The following is a 20,538-nucleotide window of genomic DNA, read 5'->3' on the forward strand; positions in this document are numbered from 1 at the left end:
TGCTCAGCCCAGGAGGGAAACAGACTTCCATGCATGGAACAATTAGATAGCATGTGTTCTTTAAACTTGCGTCATGACAAAGGGCTTCATTATGATTATTGGGTAAAGAAGAAAACATTATTTAAATATGATTATGCTGTTTTACTGAGGCTAATTGGATTGTAAAGGTCAGTCTCATTAGGAGCTCTTCAGTGAAGGATTCAATTAACAAAAAATTACATAGTGAAAGAATTTTAACACATTGATTTCCTCTTGTCCATTCTCCATATTAACACTATAGTAGGAAAGTGCCACAGTGGTGAAATGGGTACCTTTTAGTGGTGTAAAAGACTGTTACCTCCCAGTGATACTGTGACTAACTGCACTTAACAGCAAGTTTCTGAAGAGCAGCAAAATCAGAGGAGGGGAAGGGTTACTATTCCCTAGAACGTAGAGCTTGAGTGACAAGCTGCTCCCTCTTTTCTGATTGGTCACTTAGAACCAGTCTGAAGGCAGTTGGTTGGTTTCTGACAGGATTTGGAGTCAGGGAGTCTGACAAGAAAAGTCAGACAGGTTCACCTTTAGAATGAAGGGAGAAGACTCCTTTGCCTTAACTGTAGTATTGCTGTTCTGAGTTTAGAAGCTTTCTTTCCAAATAGCTTCTATTTTACAAGCCTGTAAGTGCATGAGGTAAGAAGCAGCTTGTTATGGCCTGCCAAATTAAATAAAAGGCCAAAGAAATGCTGATTCAATGTTTGAAAGCAGATTGCATTTGCTATAATGCAAGATGCCCTGACTCACAGCCAAACACTAGGGAACCTGTGGGAGTTTTCCAGAAGGTGTTGTAAATAAAGTTATTGACTGGTCTCAATAACTTTGTTCTCCTTTCCTTCTTTCCCAGCCTGGCCCAATTATGTCTGAAAAAAAGACTCTGACAAGCAGTGCAAATGTCAGCCTTCTTAAAGTGGACATGTATGCTGTAAGTTGACCAGTGAATACTTGTTATGGGTGCGACTTCTACTTTCCCAGTAAGATACAGTATTTTCTTTAACAATATTCTCTCTCCCATATCATAAACTGCAATGCATGGAAACAAAAATTACAGCAAAGTAAATTGTAGCATGCGATTATGCAGTGTGTCATGCCACCAAGTGGCAAAATGTAGCATATGGCTTTGTAAAAACCAGAAATCTGAGGTAACATTCCCTAATGGCTTTTCCAGAAAATAAGAGAAACACCTAGATGTTCTTCTTAGCCTTTGTTAATCCCATTCCAACATTCCATTTCCCTATGGGAGGATATCCAAGCTGTTGTTCACACTCTTTTTTTTATTGTAAGTGGAACTGGATGGGCATTCCTGTACTTGCTCTGCTTGGAGTCCTCTGACCAGCAAGGACACTTCAAACGAAGTCCAGTACAAAGATTGTAGAAATGATGGTGAGGGGAAGCTTTGCTGCATTTATATGTTTTTTTTTTAACCAGGGTGGGAGCACAGAAAGAAAGCAGACTGAGTCCATAAGGACACACAAATCTGTAGCATAGGACGGGGGTATTTTTCTCTCTCATGTTTACAAGAACCGTTCATTGATTGCCCATGGTACCTACACAACCACATTCTCCTACACGGGCACCCTCTGAAAGAACAATGGACTAGTGAAGGGGAAAGTATGATTTACTAGCAACAAACTATCAGAGTGAAGAATAAGGCTGTTTAACTTGCATACAAGAAACTTTGAGGTTATAAAACTGATGTGGACACTGGTGAAGAAGCAGGAACAGCTTATTTATCAGGGGTTTTCCTTCTCTGTTTCAAGACTTGGTTTCAGAGGTGCTCTGGAGTTGTTTACATGTTCTTACAAGTTAAAAGACGTCTGATGGAAGGGACCCTTCCCCAGACTTCACAGTAATTTTCTTTGTTCCAGAGAATGGAACCCCAACACAAGCAGAAACTACATGAGTTAGCAGTTAAAGAATTAATCTGCACAGGTATGCTTCTAAGACATACTGCAAATGTTGCCTTAGCTATAGCTGAGCAAGTTCAGATACCTTCAGTAGGTTCTCCATCTGGCATCACAGTATCCAGCAACAGGTGGTACCTTCAATAAAAACTACATTTATTAGCTTCTCTAAATATTCTCTTGATATATCATGGTAGACTGGTCAGTTAGCACATAGTTGCCTATTTAAACATTCTTTTCCAGCTTGATCAGAGGTTCTGTTCTTTCACGTGCTTTGCATTTCGAACATTCCAACATCTCCCTCTTTTTCAGGATGGACTTTCTAACTGCAAATCAGCTCATCGACAGCACTTTACTCCTAGATCTCCCATTTAGGTTAAATTGTATTTTCTGGCTTCCTATGCTCCTTGCTATTTCCCTCCCTGTGTGTGTGTTAGGTGCCATCAAGTTGCCTCCAACCTAGGGGGACCCTATGAATGAAAGACCTCCAACACGTCCTATCATTAACAGATTTGCTCAGATCTTGCAAACTGGAGAACATAGCTTCTTTTATTAAGTCAAGCCATCTCATTTTGGGTCTCCCTTTTTTCCTACTGCCTTCCAATTTTCCTAGCATTATTTTCTTTTCCAGAGAGTCTTGTCTTCTCATGATGTGACCAAAGTATGATAGCTTCAGTTTTGTCATTTTAGCTTCTAGGGAGAATTCAGGCTTGATGTGATCTAAAATCCAATTATTTGTCTTTTTGGCCATCCATGGTATCTGCAAATCTCTCCTCTGGTACCATATTTCAAATGAATCAATTTCCTTTTGGTCAGCTTTCTTCGTTGTCCAACTTTCACATCCATACATAATAATAAAGAATACTATAGTTTGGATTATCTTGATCTTGTTCCTCAGACAGACATCTTTATCTTTAAGTTTAAATTTTTATTTTATTAATGATTAAAAGCCCAGTGTCTTTTCTAGTTTATTCACAGCTGCTCTTCCAAGACTCAGTCTTCTTCTGATTTCTTGGTTGCAGTCTCCCTTTTGGTTGATGACTGAACTAAGGATGAGAAAATCTTGACTCATTTCAATTTCCTCATTGTCAATTTTAAAATTGTATAATTCCTAAATTTTTGTCTTCTTCGTGTCCAGCTGTAACCCTACTTTGGTGCTTTCTCCATTAACTTTCATCAGTATTCGTTTCAAGTTTTTGTTATTTTCTGCCAGTAATATGGCATAATCTGTATATCTCAAATTGTTAATGTTCCTTCCACCAGTTTTCACTCCATCTTCTTCTAAATCAAATCCAGCTTTCCTTATGATATGCTCTGCATAGAGGTTGAATAGGTAGGGAGATAATATGCATCCTTGGCTGACACCTTTGCCAACTGGAAACCATTCTGTTTCCCCATATTCTGTCCTAACAATAGCCTCTAGTCCAGGTGTTGGCACCCCCATTTCTTTTAACATCATACATAGCTTTTCATGATCCACACAGTCAAAAACTTTTCTGTATTCATGACTTGTGATTTGGTTGGCATGCTTACTTATGGAATGACGAAGTAAAGGTTAATGTGGATTTCAAAAGTCACTATATAAGATGAGCAATTCTGAGAATATGGAATAAGTATAAACCAAGATTGTCCCAGAAGATACCATTGTGGATTTCACCACAAGAAGCCTTCTGTAGAAAGGAAATGATAACTAAACAGGACTGGTTGACTTATGGAGACTTAGTAGTGTTTCTGGAAGAGGAGTGTAAATTGAAGACAAGAGAATTATTAGCTAAAGGTTACAAATGTCAATGGTTCTTTTATGCACAATTGTTAGAAAGGTTTAAATCGGACAAAAAAGAATGGGGATTTCAGCAAGAGAGGACAGATTTTGAAAAAGAAATGTGTGCAAATGATGATCACATAATTAAGAAAATGCATAAACTGTTATTGAAATTTGATATGGAGGAAGAATCTGTCAAAGAATGTATGACAAAATGGGCAAAGAATTTGGGGTATAATATACAACTGGATCAATGGGAAAATATGTGGGTTAAGGGCCTCAAATTTACTTTGTGTTCCACTTCCAAGGAGAATTTTTACAAAATGATGTACCGGTGGTATATGTCTCCAGACAAAATTGCAAAAATGGCCAAAGGTGTCTCAAACAACTGTTGGAAATGTGAACAACAAGAAGGAACATTTTATCATCTTTGGTGGATTTGTAACAAAGCAAAAATATTTGGTTACAAGTTCATATGTTAATGCAGATAATTTTAATGGTTAATTTACAGTTTAAACCAGAGTTCTATTGGTTGGGAATAATGGACAATAAATTGGAAAAAGAGCATAGTATTTTAATTTTATATATGGTAACAGCGGCACGGCTCCTATATGCTCAAAAATGGAAGTGCAAGGAGCTCCCTGTATTAGAAGATTGAACTGGAAAGATGATGGACTTAGCTGAGATGGTCAAATTTACAGTGTTAATTCGAGATAAAACTCTCTCTATGTTCATGGCAAATTGGAAACCCTTTATGGACTCTTTGCAAGAGACAAAGAAAAATGAAAGATTTGTGGCTTTGATTTTTAAGAATAAGTTTCTGAGATATCAAGATGAGACACAGAAAAACGATATTAATGAAACCACAAGCTGATTGATAATAAAGAGGGAAGTGTTGTAGGTGAAAAACTGTAATGGATTAATAATATGCTTATTATGTTTCTTACAGTTTTTACTTTGTAGATGGATTTGTAGGCCATTCTTGGCCTTTTGTAGTTGTCTTCTTATGTTTTACTTTCTTTCTCTTGTTCTATCTTTTAACTTTTCCACAATAAAAATAAATTTAAAAAACTTTTCTGTAATCTATAAAAACATAGGCTGATTTTCTTCTGAAATTCCCTTGTATGTTCCATTAGCTATCATAAATTTGCAATGTGATCACTAGTGCCTCTTCCTTTTCTGAACCCAGCATGAACATCTGGCATATTTTGTACCATATATGATAAAGAGTCTTTGCTGTAGAATTTTGAGCATTACTTTGCTTGCATGGGAAATTAATGTGATGGTCAACAATTGTTGCATTCTTTGGCATCCCCTTTTTTTGGAATTGGAATGCAGACTGTTTCCAGTCTGTGGGCCATTGTTCTATTTTCCATATTTGTTGACAGGTTCTTATTAAGATTTTGATGGACTCAGTTTCTGTAGCTTGAAATAGCTCTATTGGTAACCCATCTACTCCCCATGCTTTGTTTCTCCTTTCAGCTTTCACTTCACTAAGATTTCTGGTTCTTCATCAAAAGATTCTTCTTTGAAGGTATCTGTCACCCTTCCATCTCTTCTGTATAGTTCTTCAGTGTGTTGTCTCCATCTTTCCTTTGTTTTGCCCTGATAGGATTCAGTGGTGATCTTTCAGCATCCTGAGCCATGGTTTGAATTACCCTTAGAGAGCCAGTATGGTGTAGTGGTTAAGAGCACGGGACTCTAATCTGGAGAGCCGGGTTTGATTCCCTACTTTTCCTCTTGAAGCCAGCTGGATGACCTTGGGCTAGTCACAGTTCTCTGGAGCTCTCTCAGACCCACCCACCTCACAGGGTGTTTTGTTGTGGGGATAATAATGACATACTTTGTAAACCACTCTGAGTGGGCAATTAGTTGTCCTGAAGGGCAGTATATAAATCAAATGTTGTTGTTGTTGTTGTTGTTGTTGTCGTTATCATTATTATATTTTCTGAATCTTGAGGAAAAAATCTTGTGTTTTTCCTTTTTTGTTGTTCTCTCCTATTTCTTTGCACTGGTTATTATAATAGATTTCTTTGTCTCTGCATGCAAGTAGCTAAAAAGCTGCATTTAGAATTCTATTGGTCACCTTTTGCTTTAGCTTCTTGTCTGTCTTTAGAATTTTAAGAGTTTCCTCAGTCATCCATTTAGGCTTCTCCTTACTTTTGGCTACAAGAATAGTCTTTGCACATTCTTCCTTGATAATGCTTCTGGTTTAAGCCCATAGTTCTTCTGGTTCATGATCTGTTAAGCTTAGCATTGCAAATCTGTTCTTCACATGGTGTTTAAATTCAGGAATATTATTTAGATTGTATTTTGACACTATGATTTTTTTCATGTTTCTCTTCAGCTTTATTTTAATTTTTGATATTAGCAACTCGTGATCTGTATCACAATCAGCTCCTAGTTTTAGCAGAGAGAATAGAGCTTCTCCATCTTCTGCTTCCAATTATGTAATCTATTTGATTCCAGTATTGGCCATCTGGTGTACACAATCATCTTTTTGGTTGCCTGAAGCACATGTTAGTAATGAACAGGTTGTAGGCGTCACAAAATTCTATGAGTCACTCTCCTGCTTCATTTCATGATCCTAGTCCAAATTAAATGTTTAATATCTGTTGTTTGTCACCTTGGGAATCCTATTTGGGTGGGAAATCAGCATATGAATTGGGTGGAAAGTCAGCATATGAATTTTTAAAACAAATAAGGGCCCAGCTCCCTAATAGTGCTATTGATTGACTGCATAAATGGACAGTTGGGCTAAAGTTTGCTGCAAGGGAAAGCAACTAACTCCACTCCTTTTGCAAAATGGATCTGTAAGGCAAGAGTCCATCAGGCTCTCAAGTGAATTAGTTTAAAACTCTAGTTCAGGCTCTAAGTTTGTGCAGGCTCCAAACCAGGCCTGTTTTGAGAAAAGTTTCTAGGCTTGCTAATCAGGCACACCTGCGAGTCATCAGGTCTCTTGAGAACTAGCCTTGGGAATCCTGGTGGAGCACAGCTGTGGTCACTAGCAATCAGTACTCTCCATATTTTTCATACTAGTCATACTAAGCTATGACTGGTTCATGCTCTGGTGGTCTGATGTAATGAAGGGCCTAAAATGACGTGTATTTCATCAGACATGTTTAGGGTTACGTGAGCAAGAAGTGACTCCTTTAACCCCAAAGGTAACAGTGTCATGCTATGGAAGGAATTTCTTAATTGTTTATCCTTCCAGTTATCTTTTCCTTAAAAACAAAGTAACAATTTAAGGCAAGAAGGCTCAATATAGCTTCTGTTGTGGAACCTTGCCCGCTGTGTAGGCCAGGGTAACTTAGGCTGAAATCCTAGGACATTTTGCTGGGAGTAAGCCCCACTGAATAACATGGAGCTCACTTCTGAGTTCCCAAGCATCTTCCAATGTTGCTAATAATTGCTAAGCCCATTTTGAATTGAACCTGGGCAATTCACATATCATTGTCCCATGAAGAATCCCTTCCACTGTATTTTGTTTTTACTTCAAGGGTCCATGAGCACTACTCAGATTCTGTTTGAGAACCCAGAGAGACAAACTTGGTTGGCAATGTACTCATGCCTTTTAGCATTATGTGATAACATGGCATGGGTATAACGCGCAAACATGCATGGTCATGTCATCTTTCAGTCAAAATATATTTGCTTGCCAATGTACCTTAAGTTAGGAAAGATAATTTTTTGTATCAAAGTCAACACTAGGGGATGCTAGAAACCTATGCTTGAATGGCCTTCTACAGGTAAGTGGGTGGGAAATCTTCAGAATCCAATGCAAATGGAGAGGATTTAAATTAACATCTCTGTTGAGAATTCAGCAATGGCTTCAATCAAAAGCCCCACTTAATGCTCAAAGCCACTCTTGGTTGCTCCAGGTGAGAGTCCGTGGCATTTTAACTGGCGAGTCAATCTTTTGCCACTGTTACTCTAGCATTGATTAATCCATTCATACTGAATTGTTTTTGAATAATAGGTTTTTCATCATTTGTCTTAAGTGCCAATGCAGTAGCAGATGTGTAGCTTACTGAAATCTTTTTTCTCCTACTGAGAATACAAGTTGTCTTGAGGCAGCTAATATTTGAAATAACTTTATTTGAAATAACTTTGTTTTCATTGCTACTTATCTTATATAGCTGGTAAATCATTGTAGTGTAGTGATTTATAAAGTTGGGCTACAATCTGGGAGACCTGCAAGGTAATCCCTGCTGTGCCGTAACACTCACTGGGTGACCTTGGACCATTACCCTCTCTCTAGGGTTGTCAACATCCAAGTGGGACCTGGGGATGTCCCAGAATTACAAGTGATTTCCAGATGACAGAGATCAAGTTCCCTGGGGGAAATGGCTGCTTTGGAGAGTAAACTCTATGGAATTATTACCTGCTGAGCTGCAGCCTCTCCCTAAACCCCACCCTCCCCAGGCTCCACCTTCCAAAGCTCTAGATAATTCCCAACCTGGAGCTGGCAACCCTACCTGTCTCTCAACCTCACCTACTTCAGAGAGCAGTTAGGAAGAAAAAATGTGGAGGGTAGAACAATGAACTGAGCTCATTAGAGAAACAGCAGGGTTGCCAGGTCCCCTTACCCTCCTAGTGGGAGGGGTGGGGAAGTCAGCACTCACCTTTCAGTGGTCCTCACACGTGTGCATTCCCAGTGTGATGACATCACTTTGGGGGATGATGTCATCATGCAGGTTTGCTCCCACACTTTGTGTGTCAAATTGGCCTGGCACGAAGTTCAGAAGCACTCCTGGAAGTGATGTCAATGTGCCACGCCAAGAGTATGCCCTGGGAAGCTGGTCCCCTTATTGTTACCTCCTTTGGCCAGGTGAGTAGGGGGGGGGGGGGGGAAGGGAGCAAGAGATCCCCACTCCCACCGGGGAACTGGCAGCCCTAAGAAAGAGTGAGTTAAAAATGTACTAGATAGAGATTTTCTTCTGTCCCCAAAGTAGCTACAGTCAGCTGCTCCACTGCTTAACCAAAGGAGCAAGTTCTGTCTTGCCCCAATCATGTGGAAGGTCAGAGGTATACATCTGTTGCTATTCTTTTTAAGAATTTCATTTTCTTTGTTAGTTTTCCACTTTTCCCTATCTGTCAGTCATTTTGTACTGGATTCTACAGATAGATGGGGTGTTCTTGTACCATTCAGCCTGGTGCTTAGCAGACTCCCTGACTTAGCTTCTCAGGCCTAGTGCTGGCATGCTCCTAGCTGGGATACTTCAAGATCCATACTAAGGCCCCTTAGATGGGAGGAGCTGCTGGTTGTCATGAAAAACTAGTATTGGCACAAGCCAACACTTGAACCAGATCATACTTTTGATTCTGTGTCCTACAAGACCAGCAAAAGATCATATTCAATTCAGATTCAAATACGAGAGTAAATCTCGCAGTAGACAAAGAATGATATGAGAATATTTTCTACTCACACGTATATAGATCTGACAGCCAATATTCAGAGTGATTGCTTGATCATGCACCTGTGATAAAAAATACAATGTTACCAAAAGGGAACCTGACTTCTGCTTCTTGGTGTTATGATTCCTGTGTAGCCCGTGAAGAAAGAATTTGACCTCCACACTGAGATGAACAAGTTCAAGAAGGCAGCTGGACCTTGTATATCTCACCACATTGGGGTGGGAGAATATAGTACCCACTATACAGGTTATATAGGAAATGTGAAAACAGGAAGCACTGCTTGCTTGAATGCCCGAAACCCCCAAGGGTTCCAAATCTAGCAAAAGGAGTGTTTGTTGAATGCCATTCTACCTTTGACAGTATAAAATATATGTTGTGTCTCATTGCGTTTTTCAGCAGGATAGTTTAGGGCTCAGCGCTCTCTCTGTTGGCTCTACTGACTTCAAGCAACATTACAGCAGTTTGTTGTTTTGCAATAATAGTTGTCAATCTTTGTATGTAGCTCCTTTGTAGGAGCTGTTAGTTCCATTAATACAAGCATGTCCTATCTGAGGGTGAGGTCCCCAAGTCAAGAGTTACTGGGGGAGGGGGAGTCAACAGTGCAGTCAGCAAAGATATTGTTCCAGCACAGGATGAAGATGGACTGACCCCTTAAATACTCCCTAAAGAGATGAGGATGCAAGGCCTGCCTCTCTAGGAACAATCTACTGGGGATTAAAGGTGCTGGATCAGTTTATAATGGCCAGTAGTCTAACAGGGCTAGAATTTTTCTAGGTCTTGAGTGGTCAGTTAGTGAGAGACCTTGGGAATTTCAGGAGGCTCTGGGATGGGGAGGGGTTCAGACTTATTCTAAGGAGGAAGACAGGGATGTATCCCAGGCTGAGTGAGCTGACTCAAGTCTTTTCTTGAATATCAAGAGAGGCTACTGAAGGTGACACCAGGGCCAGTGCCACCGTTGAGGCCGTGAGGCAGGGGCCACAGGCACCGCAGGGCTGGAGGGGGTGCCAGAGGGGCCCCCGAGGGCAGAGGCACATGTCCCGCACCGCCGGTGGCCAGCCCTGCGCTGCCACTGCCACTGCCACCCGCCCTCAGGTGGGCGCAGCAGACACAGGCCAGGAACGACAGGTGGTTGGGGCGGCATGCAGCGCGCAGGCGGCCTCCTCACTCCACCCCTCACTCCACCCCAGCCACCCGCCGGTGGCACTGCGTGATGACATCCTCACGTGAGGATGTCATCATGCAGTACGGGGCCGCATGCACCCACGTCTCCAACACCAGAAACCCTGGCGCCGGGGCTGGGTGACACACAGTGCAATTCTAAGCAGAGTTACTCCAGTCTAAGTACATTGAAATCAATGGGTTTAGACTGGAGTAACTCTGTTTAGGATTGCACTGTTAGATGCCTTCTTTTTGGATGGTCCCAGGACTTCCACTTACTCAGGGTCTTCAGTTTTTTTCACCTGGTGGAGAGGAATCAGTATTTCGTCCATGACAAAGTTGGAATAAGATTTTTTTTATTGCACCAGTCTATGGTTTTCCCTGGTTCACTCAGATTCTTGTAATTAAGCACAGTGGTGATCAGATGGTAACTACTGTTCCCACAACACTATAGCAGCTGCTGTATGTTTCATCTCCTTGCTTAGGATTCCCTGGAATGGTTAACCTCTGCACAATACTTTCATTACAATAAACATTTATTCAAGCAGTCACCATATGCCCATGAAGACTAAATACGTGGTGCTATCTTGCTGCAGCATCATGGTTCAGAAATAAATGCCCCAAATGGGATGTGGCACTTCACTTAGAAGGAAGTGCCAGTGTCCACACCTCCTAACTTAGCTACTTCCTGTGAGTGGCAGACAGGGCTTTTTTTCTGGGAAAAGAGGTGGTGGAATTTAGCGGTTGCCCGCACAGGGGGCAACTCTTGGTGGGAGGTGGTGCCCCTGGTATCATATGTACGCATGCAAAGTGCACGTATGTTCCCAGGGCCAATGACGTCACTTTGGGTAGGCTGGAACAAGGGAGGAGTTTTTAAAAGTTTAAATTGCCCTCAGTGAAAATGGTCACATGGCTGGTAGCCCCGCCCCCTGATCTCCAGACAGAGGGCAGTTTAGATTGCCCTCCACACTCAGTGGCGCGGAGGGTAATCTAAACTCCCCTCTGTCTGGAGATCAGGGGGTGGGGCCACCAGCCATGTGACCATTTTCAAGAGGTTTCAGAACTCCGTTTCACCGTGTTCCAGCTGAAAAAAAGCCCTGGTGACAGATATGAGGTCTGAGGCAGGGTTTGGATGCAAAGTGCAGAAAATAACACACGTTTCTTTGTTTCCAGTTTGATTTGGTAAATCAGGTGATCTTTCCCTGACATGCCTGCGAGGCAGGGCTCATCCTGCTCCCAGCTGCACAAAAAGCAGTGACACAGTACAGTGGGAGGGGTCAGCCATATTCAGTGGCACATGCTGCAAACTTGGAAGTACAAGGGCACTGCGACTCTATGACAAAGGAACTAAAAAAAATTATATTATCATTATTATTGATACTGTTTCTACGCATGCCTTCTTCGCTGTTAGTGCTGTCATGAAGACAGCTCAAGAGTAAGCAGTGTGACATATATACAGCCCAAGGCAGACAAATATAGAGAATAGAAAAAAGTACTGCAAAGACATGAGAGTTCAGTCACCACTAAGCAACTTCATGTCCTAGTGGAGCCGCTTCATCCCTTTGTTTCTTCCTCCCCATAAATAACAGATCTCTTAACCTCTTCTGGTCACCTGCTTGGAATTTACTGGCTGCTTTGTTTTGAACATAATCTTCAAGTGGAAAATTGCTGTGTATGCCAAAAGAATGTATATTATTTTCACAAACTCTCTCAATCCAACATGAACTACGGCTAGGCCTCTTACAACACTTAAATCTTTCTGCCATTTCAAAGATGAATCACGTTTTTCTACTGGAAGATCCTGAACATCTCCAGTTTTATATGGATATATGTGGTTAGAGAAACATACTTAAACAGGAATGGAAAATCCTTTTACCTATTTGATGGAACTGACATTCAGTTCTGTACAACTAACGTTTTAGAAACTCTTTCAAGTATATGTACATGGACACTAACACAAAGCCCATTCTGGAAAAGCATCTAGTGTGGAAAGGATGGTTGCAACTTTGAGTCTCTCTAAATGAGACGAATTACACAAGGACACTCAAGTGAAGGGAGGCACAATGTGAGCTGGGAAACCGAGTTCTAAAAGACAGATTGGAAGGCTTTGTCAATTTCCCCTCTCTACAGAGCCTGTAAATATGGCTCCTCAGGAGGTTGGTTTGTTTCCTCTTCAGCTCCCAGAAGGGGAGGTGAAACTGACAGAGCCTTCAGGGAGGCAGAAAGGAAATAAACAAACCCCCTGAGCAGCAATATTTGCAGGCTCTTAGAGAGGGGAAATTGACAAAGCCTTCTGATCTGTCTTTTAGAACTTGGCTTCCCAACTAACATTGAACCTCCTTTCACTTGAGCGTTCTTGTGAAATTTGTCTCATTTAGAAAGACTCAGATTGTGCAGCTGGAGAGAGAGAGTAGTGAACAAATAGACTACGGTGAAGGTGGGTGGGTGAGGCATAAGACTGTCTTTCAATAAGTACCAGCTGCTCCACTGCTTCTTATGAGCAGTGAGTATACTCTTCCTCAGGTCACCCCAATTTCACAGCAGCATAATTACTGTCTATGCCTCCCTTGAGAAAAGCTGTTAAATTAGCAATGCTTTGAAAATCAGTATTTTATGGTCACTGTAAATTGTCATACCCAGTATAGAATGATAAAAGAATGAGCAAATCTTAAGGAGTTCAACAGCTTTCAAAAATAAACTTTTTGGAACCTGAAATATAGTACAGGACTCTCCTACAATTCCTTCGAAAGAATAGGATTAGGCAAAAATTGTAAAGGTACTGTGAAGTTTCAGTTATGCTTATTGGCACTTTTCACGTATATTTGAAAATACCAAATAATTTTTGGGATTCCAAGATACACCAGTATTACCATTCCTAGATAATCCTCAAACTATTCCGTTTAATTCAGATACTGTGTTTTAAAGGCCACCAGCTTGGTTTTTTCCCCTCCTTTGTAGGTTTCCTGGACAACAGGAGGGAGAGGGGAGTGAGGCCCCTCTCACAGGCCCATGAGATGTGACAGGCAAATGGGAGCTCTGAGTGTCTGTGTGTCTGTGTCAGTGTTGCTTGCTTGCTTGCTAGTTGCAGCTCTGGCTCGCAGCTTATACATAAACACAACCTAAGAGAAAGGTCCAACTTTTCAACACCATTCAGATGTTGATTAGAATATTCAACAATTTATCAACATCATTAAAATGTTGATTAGATTATACAGCTATGGGCATCTGGTAATCCTCCCATTTCAAAGAAAAAATTCTTCCTCAGGGTTGAAATTCCTCATGCACAGTGTTGTGATGTTCTTGTGCTTATAGTCGTCTTCAATTTAACAAACTCAAATATTAGCAGTACATCATGCCTACATCCATTAACATACACTATCATCCATTATTTCATACTGTGTAGCATCACTGAGTCATAATCACCACTCACTAGTCATCAGCATAAGCCTGTGAAGTTTCCAGTGGTTGGCAAATGTATATAACGGTACGCTATACTCGAGTGTTATGAAGATATGTTGTTCTTTCATGTATATATGTTTTGTAGTTGAATGTAATTGTATTGTCGAAGGCTTTCACGGCCGGAGAACGATGGTTGTTGTGGGTTTTCCGGGCTGTATTGCCGTGGTCTTGGCATTGTAGTTCCTGACGTTTCGACAGCAGCTGTGGCTGGCATCTTCAGAGGTGTAGCACCAAAAGACAGAGATCTCTCAGTGTCTCAGTGACACTGAGAGATCTCTGTCTTTTGGTGCTACACCTCTGAAGATGCCAGCCACAGCTGCTGGCGAAACGTCAGGAACTACAATGCCAAGACCACGGCAATACAGCCCGGAAAACCCACAACAACCATTGAATGTAATTGTTCTTGACTTTAGGTGGTTTTTTGATGTGCAGTTTACCTTTGAATTAAATATAACTGCACATGTACACTAGGGATTTCATACATCCTAGCAGACATCTCAAATAACATTTATTTATGGTTGATTATAAACATCTATAATAGATCAATTACCCCTGGAGAGTTGAGCAGTTGGTCTTCCTGAAGGTCAACATGTTGCTCTTCAATTTTCCAAACTTTGAACTTCCAGAGGTGAGCTCACTTTGTGGTCTGTGAGGTGGGCAAAAACACTTTTCCAAAGACTTAAAAATTAGGTAGAAAACCAGCAGAAGAATGGTTGATTCAGTTGGCACAACAAATGCACATTGCAATTTGGACTCCCCCCTCCCCACACACACACTGCAAAACCACTAGCTTGTGTTAGCACAAAATTCTGCAGATAATTGAGAAAAGAGGCCCCAGAAATGTTGTTCTCTTGCCAATGGGATAGGAAGTGTCAGAGAGAGATGTTAGGGAAAGAAGAGGACACACCATGTGTCACCCACAGAAACACTCCAAATGAAGCTACAGACAGCTGTGTGATATACCGTATGTAATGTGTTGTTCTAATGTTAACTTACTTCATTGCAGGGGTGGGAGGGATGGCTGATGTTCTGTGTTGTTATAATATGTTGTTGTTGTTCTACAGTTAACTAAACTTTCCTCATTGCAGGGGTGGGAGGGGGCAGATTATGAAGGCTGCTGCAGAGAGATAGTTGGGTTTTCCAAGTACTTCACTGTCAGTTTCCAAATACTTAAAAATTAGGTAGAAAACCAGCAGGAGAAGGATGGTTAATTCAGTTGGCACACTGGGGCCAGTGGGTGGGAATCAGGATCCATCTTATGTAACTGTGGTTAATGCTTGTCATTGTTTTGTGCTTGTGGCTGTGTTCTGCTTGGTTCTGTTCTGTGATGTTCCTTCACTGGCTGAACCCAGTGCCTGGCTGCTGTGAATGGCATTGCTTCTGTTGGCTAAGTTGCAAGAGTGTCCCTGGTTTCAGTTTGGTTTGAGTGGAATGGATATGATTCTTTTGTGTGAAGTTGGTCCCCTTGCTTCACTTTGGTTCTGGTGGGATTCCATTCCCTTGCTTCAGTTTGTTTCTAGTTGCAAGATTGTCCTTTGCTTCAGTTTGGTTTGGATGATTCTCTGGAGTGATTTTGGTCCTCATAGGGAATAATGGAGAGTGGTTGATCAGCCTGCTCAGGGGTGCTGGGTTTTTTGAGGGGCTGTCAGTTTGGTTCTTTTGGGCTTCCCCAGGGATGAACTTGCATTTGGGAGTGTGCCTTAGCTGTGGCATCATAGAATCATAGAGTTGGAAGGGGCCATACAGACCATCTGTCCTTGCTGTGTGTGTGTGTGTGCCTGGGAAAGGACTTGTAAAAGTTCTCTTCATTGGGAACAATGGTTAGTGGCTGGTCAGACAGGTCAAGGGGCGCTGAGGTTTTTTTGGGGGAGGTATCAATGGTTCTGTTGGACTGCCTGATGTAGAGCTTGTATTTGGGAGTGTGCCTCTGGCCTTGGTAGCCTTAGTCCATGTGTTCCGCAGTGGGAGTCAGCTTGGATTTTTTTCTCAGAATAGGAACAAATGGAGTGGCTAGGGGCACCTTGTTCAGGAGCCCATAGAACTGGACTCCCTGAATCTTGATGTGTGTGTGTGTGGGTCTTTGGCAGACAGTCAGAAGTATGTCCCCTACAAATCTGGTGTATTTTGCTTATAAAATGCCACCCTCAGCCCCCTGGATAGCCCCCATATTTTTCCACATTGGGAATAATGGAGATTGGAGGTAGCTGGGGGCACCTTCTTTTGGGAGCATAAAATGAACCCCCCTGGGGTCCATTATGAAACTTGGAGGGCTGTTAGGGGACAGTTAGGAGTAGGTCCCCTGAAAAATAGATGAAATTTGTTCCAAAAATGACCCCTGCAGGCCACTGGATATACCCAAATTTTACCAAATTTGCTCAGTATTACCGAACTGAACTGGAGAATGAATTCGGTATTCAGGGAATACTGAATTTTTCTTTCAAGTTTGATATTACCAAACTTGAATGTACCAATTTTTAACTTGTGCACACCCCTACTTAACTGCCTTCCTTCCCCTGCATCTATTTTAAATAGCATGTTTAAACAGTGGTGGTCTATGGTACAGAAAACTGCAGGCATTTAAAATAGATTATTTATTAAAAGTAAAGAAGTCCACATACATACTCTGCACAGCAGTGGGTTGGGCAAAGGATACGAAACAAAAGGTGCAAACATGCAAGGCCTTTAGGAGGATACACCCACGAATCTCTCTGTCGACTTCTAGGTGTCATTTTCCAGCTAAGGTGTGAGTTTGGCATTTCATTTTCTTCAATGACAATGATGGCTATTAGCATTTATAAATCTTTGATGGTTTGCTTAGGAGCAATTGACTTCCCTCCTCCTCCCTGTCTTCTTCTATGAGAGAGAAAAACTTTAAATATGGGAGTTTTGTCAAGCCCAACCCCTGAAGTAAAAGGTATTTCTCTATAATGGCAATTAAGGGTCATTCTTCACAACTAAGGGCCCTAAATACACATTGTGTATCCCACCCAGGGATGGCCCCAGTTCAGGTAGAGAGACATGATGTTCCACAGTTCCAATGCTCAGGTGAGCCCAATTTGGATTAGGATTGTGGTGCATGGAGAAAAGAAGCCTTAGAGCTATGTTTGTGATTGGAAATGGCCCCAATGTGGCATTATTTGCCCCATTAATTTCCGTAAGAGTGCCCCCATGACTGTTTGAGGCAAATGGCATGGGGTAGAAGGTCTACATGCTCTCTCGCTACATGCCCCAGTCCTGATCTGTACAAGGCGTGCCTGGAAAATGCAGAATTCAGAACATGTCTTTGCACCCTATCTGGGGACACCCACAGGGAAAATGTAACATAGTTTGGCCACAAAAGGTCACAAAAAGTGAATACCTGATGCTCTTGGCCATTGTACTCTCTCTTTCTCTCTCACACACTTTCAGTCTAAAAAAGTTCTGTTGCACAAATTATGTCTGATCTCAAACATGCAAAGGCATATTGGGGTCTCATCTTTTGAAATGCAAGAGTACAGCAAGATTTTTGAGAGGTAGGATAAAACTATTCTAAATTAATAGAAAAAAGGGAGGAGGTACTAAACTTGCATCCACTTGTATTCTGTTGCCTTTCCAGCCTTCTCTTCCATGACCCCAAAATCTGAGCCAAAAGATGTAACGTGGATGAGGCCTTGCAATACTAAAATGCATATGAAACTAAGACAGGAACAAAGATCAACATGAGCACATTACATTATTGCCATGTGCTGGCTAATTCCTTGGGAAAGGATTCTGAGATTTATCAGTCCTAATGATGGATTAGACCTTATTATACTCGTATTGTCCTGGGGGAGGATTTGTCGGAAGAGTGTCCATTATGGTTTAATTAGATCTAAGTCAGCAGTGATTACATTTGCAAAAAATCTAAGTGCTAAAAAGCAATTCTGCAGAAATTTGTAACATCTGGCAGGTAGTAACGGCCACCCTTCCCTGCTCCTGCTGAGCCTGCTTTCCATTCCTGCTCTTCAGAGCAGCAAACCTGTCATGACCACATTTGGCCTATATGATTAATAAACGTAATTGTATTTGTAGAATTTCTTAGGGCCAAACTAGCTGTGATGTTGAGAATTCCCTGTTTGGAGGTCCAAAGTCTTTTTTAAAAATTGCAGATACGTGGAACCCAGAATAGCAACATTAGGAAAGGTAATCTCCCCCACCCCCATTTCCCTGATTTGCAGTGGCCTCACAGAGCTGTTGTGGGGCAATTGTATAAATATTCTGTTTATTGGGACCTGGTACATTTTCAAGACTCCAGAAATTGGGATTGGGGGGGGGTTACAATCTTTGGTGACATTGATAGGAGCGATCAGCAGGTTCAGATGAGGTTATGCACTCCCCCCAGAGTGCAACAGATCCTCTCTCTACCCACATGCATTGTGATCATGGCAAACATGAGGCTGGAACGACATGTCAACTAAGTTAACTAAGTTTGGTCCTCAGCACGCCCTGCCTCATCTGCAAAACTGGAATTCCGAGGAGCTGGATCCAAAGTTGTTTCCATTAATGGAAGGCACTTCCATCAGTGGAATTTGTTTTCTCCCCCTTCCTTATAGCCCACTGAGCTCTGCCTGAGAGACTAGACAGCTGCTGCCATTCTGAGCAGACAGTACTGACACTGGTGAGAACGAAGGGTCTGAATCTGTATAAGGATGCTTCAAGAGTCCATGTGTGAGTTCCTCACAATGCAGGTAGGGTGCAGCATTGGGGCCAGCACTGGAAAGGCAGAAAAGTTCCCTCCTGCTGATGAAAGTGCCTTCTGGTAACAGAAACTGGATCCAGCCAAATGTGCTTAACGATCAGTAAGATAATGTATGTAAAACAATCTCAATGCTCAAAAGCACAATATGAACAAAATTTTACTGAATTTGTTAGTGTAGTGTTCTTGCTGAATTAGTACACCATGGGAGCAATCCTAAGAAGTAAGCACCATTTTATTCAATGGGGCTTGGTCCCAGTAAAGTGTTTTTAGGATTGTACCCAAGATGAAGTCAACATTTTTCTGAAATAAGTTTTAAAAGAACTTTAGTACTTGAGATGGTCCAATAAAAACTGATAATCTTTCTGTCTGTGGCCTTGTGCTGATGGACCATGAAATTACTTTCTAGCAAGATGTGCATTAAGGTATGCCATCAAAGCCATAATTTCTTCCCACCCTCTCAGTTCAGTTTTTAGCATTAATCCAGAAGCACAGCAAGCATAAGTAAGTTTAAAATGATGCACATGGTGATAATATGTATCAACTGATGAGGTCTGAGTTAGCTACAACTACCCAAGGAAAGAAATCTTGGACTCTCAACATCAGTGCAATGTGTTGTCACACTGAAAAAGAAATTAAGTATTCTGAACTTGCCATTGCTTTCTTAATGCTTTTATGATGCCAATAAAGGTTACTGGAACTGGAAATATTCTGAACAATTTAAGGTGATGGAAAATAAAACCATGGTATTATGCACCCATAGAATGCAGTACAGAGATGCATATTTAAAAGAATAGAGAGTCTCTGAGAGAGGAGATGAAACCATAGAAAAATATGGTAGAAGTCTAAAAAATTGTGAACTGAGTGTATAGTGAGAAATCCGAAGGCCACCCACTGTAGGTCCATAGCCAAGGGGAGATTTGAAGCTGGGATTGTCTAACTTCCAGCATCTACATTTATCCATCAGGAATCATTTTATTTTTATTTGCTGCATTTGGCAAGAGTAGGGAATGAGAAAAAGTATTTTTTTTAAAAAAATCGAGGAATTAGGGTGGGGGGTAAAGAAAAAGATTAGACTCCCAGCGGCAACTGTGGTAAGAAATCCTTTTCCCTTTAGGTGGGAGGCTTGTAATTTATATTGGCAGCTTACTCTATCTACTACCATAGCAACCTGTTAAGGTGGTTATAAGGAGTTATACTTTGAGGAGATATAGCAGATGATTGATTGGTTTCTTGGAGTACTGTAAAACCAATGAGGCAAGGAATCTGCTTTAATTATGGGGAATACCATCTGTTCAACATGTCTCTCCCCTGTTGGCCTAGATCCAGCAGTAGGTAATGAAGTGTGCAGCATAACTTAGAAGAATGTACATTTTCACGACAGGAATCTCTGTAGAGGCAGTGGAATGGTAACAAAAGATCCAAGTGGAACAGCAGTTAGGAATATGCTTGGAGAATACATAGCTCCATGGAATTTTAAATAATTGTTATACTTGCTTTGATTAGTCACTCTTAGTTTTAGTGGAAGATAAATGACCCATCAGAAATAGCTTTGCAAACTTTTCATGTCAGTAAGAATACAAAGGGTTGGATCCGTACAGCACTTCCATGGTCACAAGAACTTCTGCTCATGGACCATGACATCTATGGTTTCTCCCCTCCCACAGCAGCACGGAATACCCCACCCCCTTCCTGCACCTAGGAGAGAACAGGATTTCAGAGGGCATTTGTGGCTATTGCTGGGAGAGGCACGGATACCACCAGCTGGTAGACTTGCACCACAGACCTTCTTAGAACTGGGCAGAGGACCTGCTTTTTGAGCTAGTACATTTCTATAGCACTGCTAATACAGAGAGAGAGAGAGAGAGAGAGAGAGACATAATCAGAAGCAACTTTCTCTTTGCTCCTTGATGAAAGTACAAACAACTTTCCCTCTATTCTCCAGAAAAGTTTGTGGCCAGATTCTACAGGTCTTCAGACAGACACTAGAAGATGCTATGTTGTGTAGGAGTGAGTAAAACAGGCTTTCTGCAGACAGCAGTAGGGTTTTTTCTCCAACAAATGTTTTGGTTCAAGTAACCTCTGAAAAG

Source organism: Eublepharis macularius, chromosome 2 (genome assembly GCF_028583425.1).
Source record: "Eublepharis macularius isolate TG4126 chromosome 2, MPM_Emac_v1.0, whole genome shotgun sequence".
Taxonomy (NCBI): Eukaryota; Metazoa; Chordata; class Lepidosauria; order Squamata; family Eublepharidae; genus Eublepharis; species Eublepharis macularius.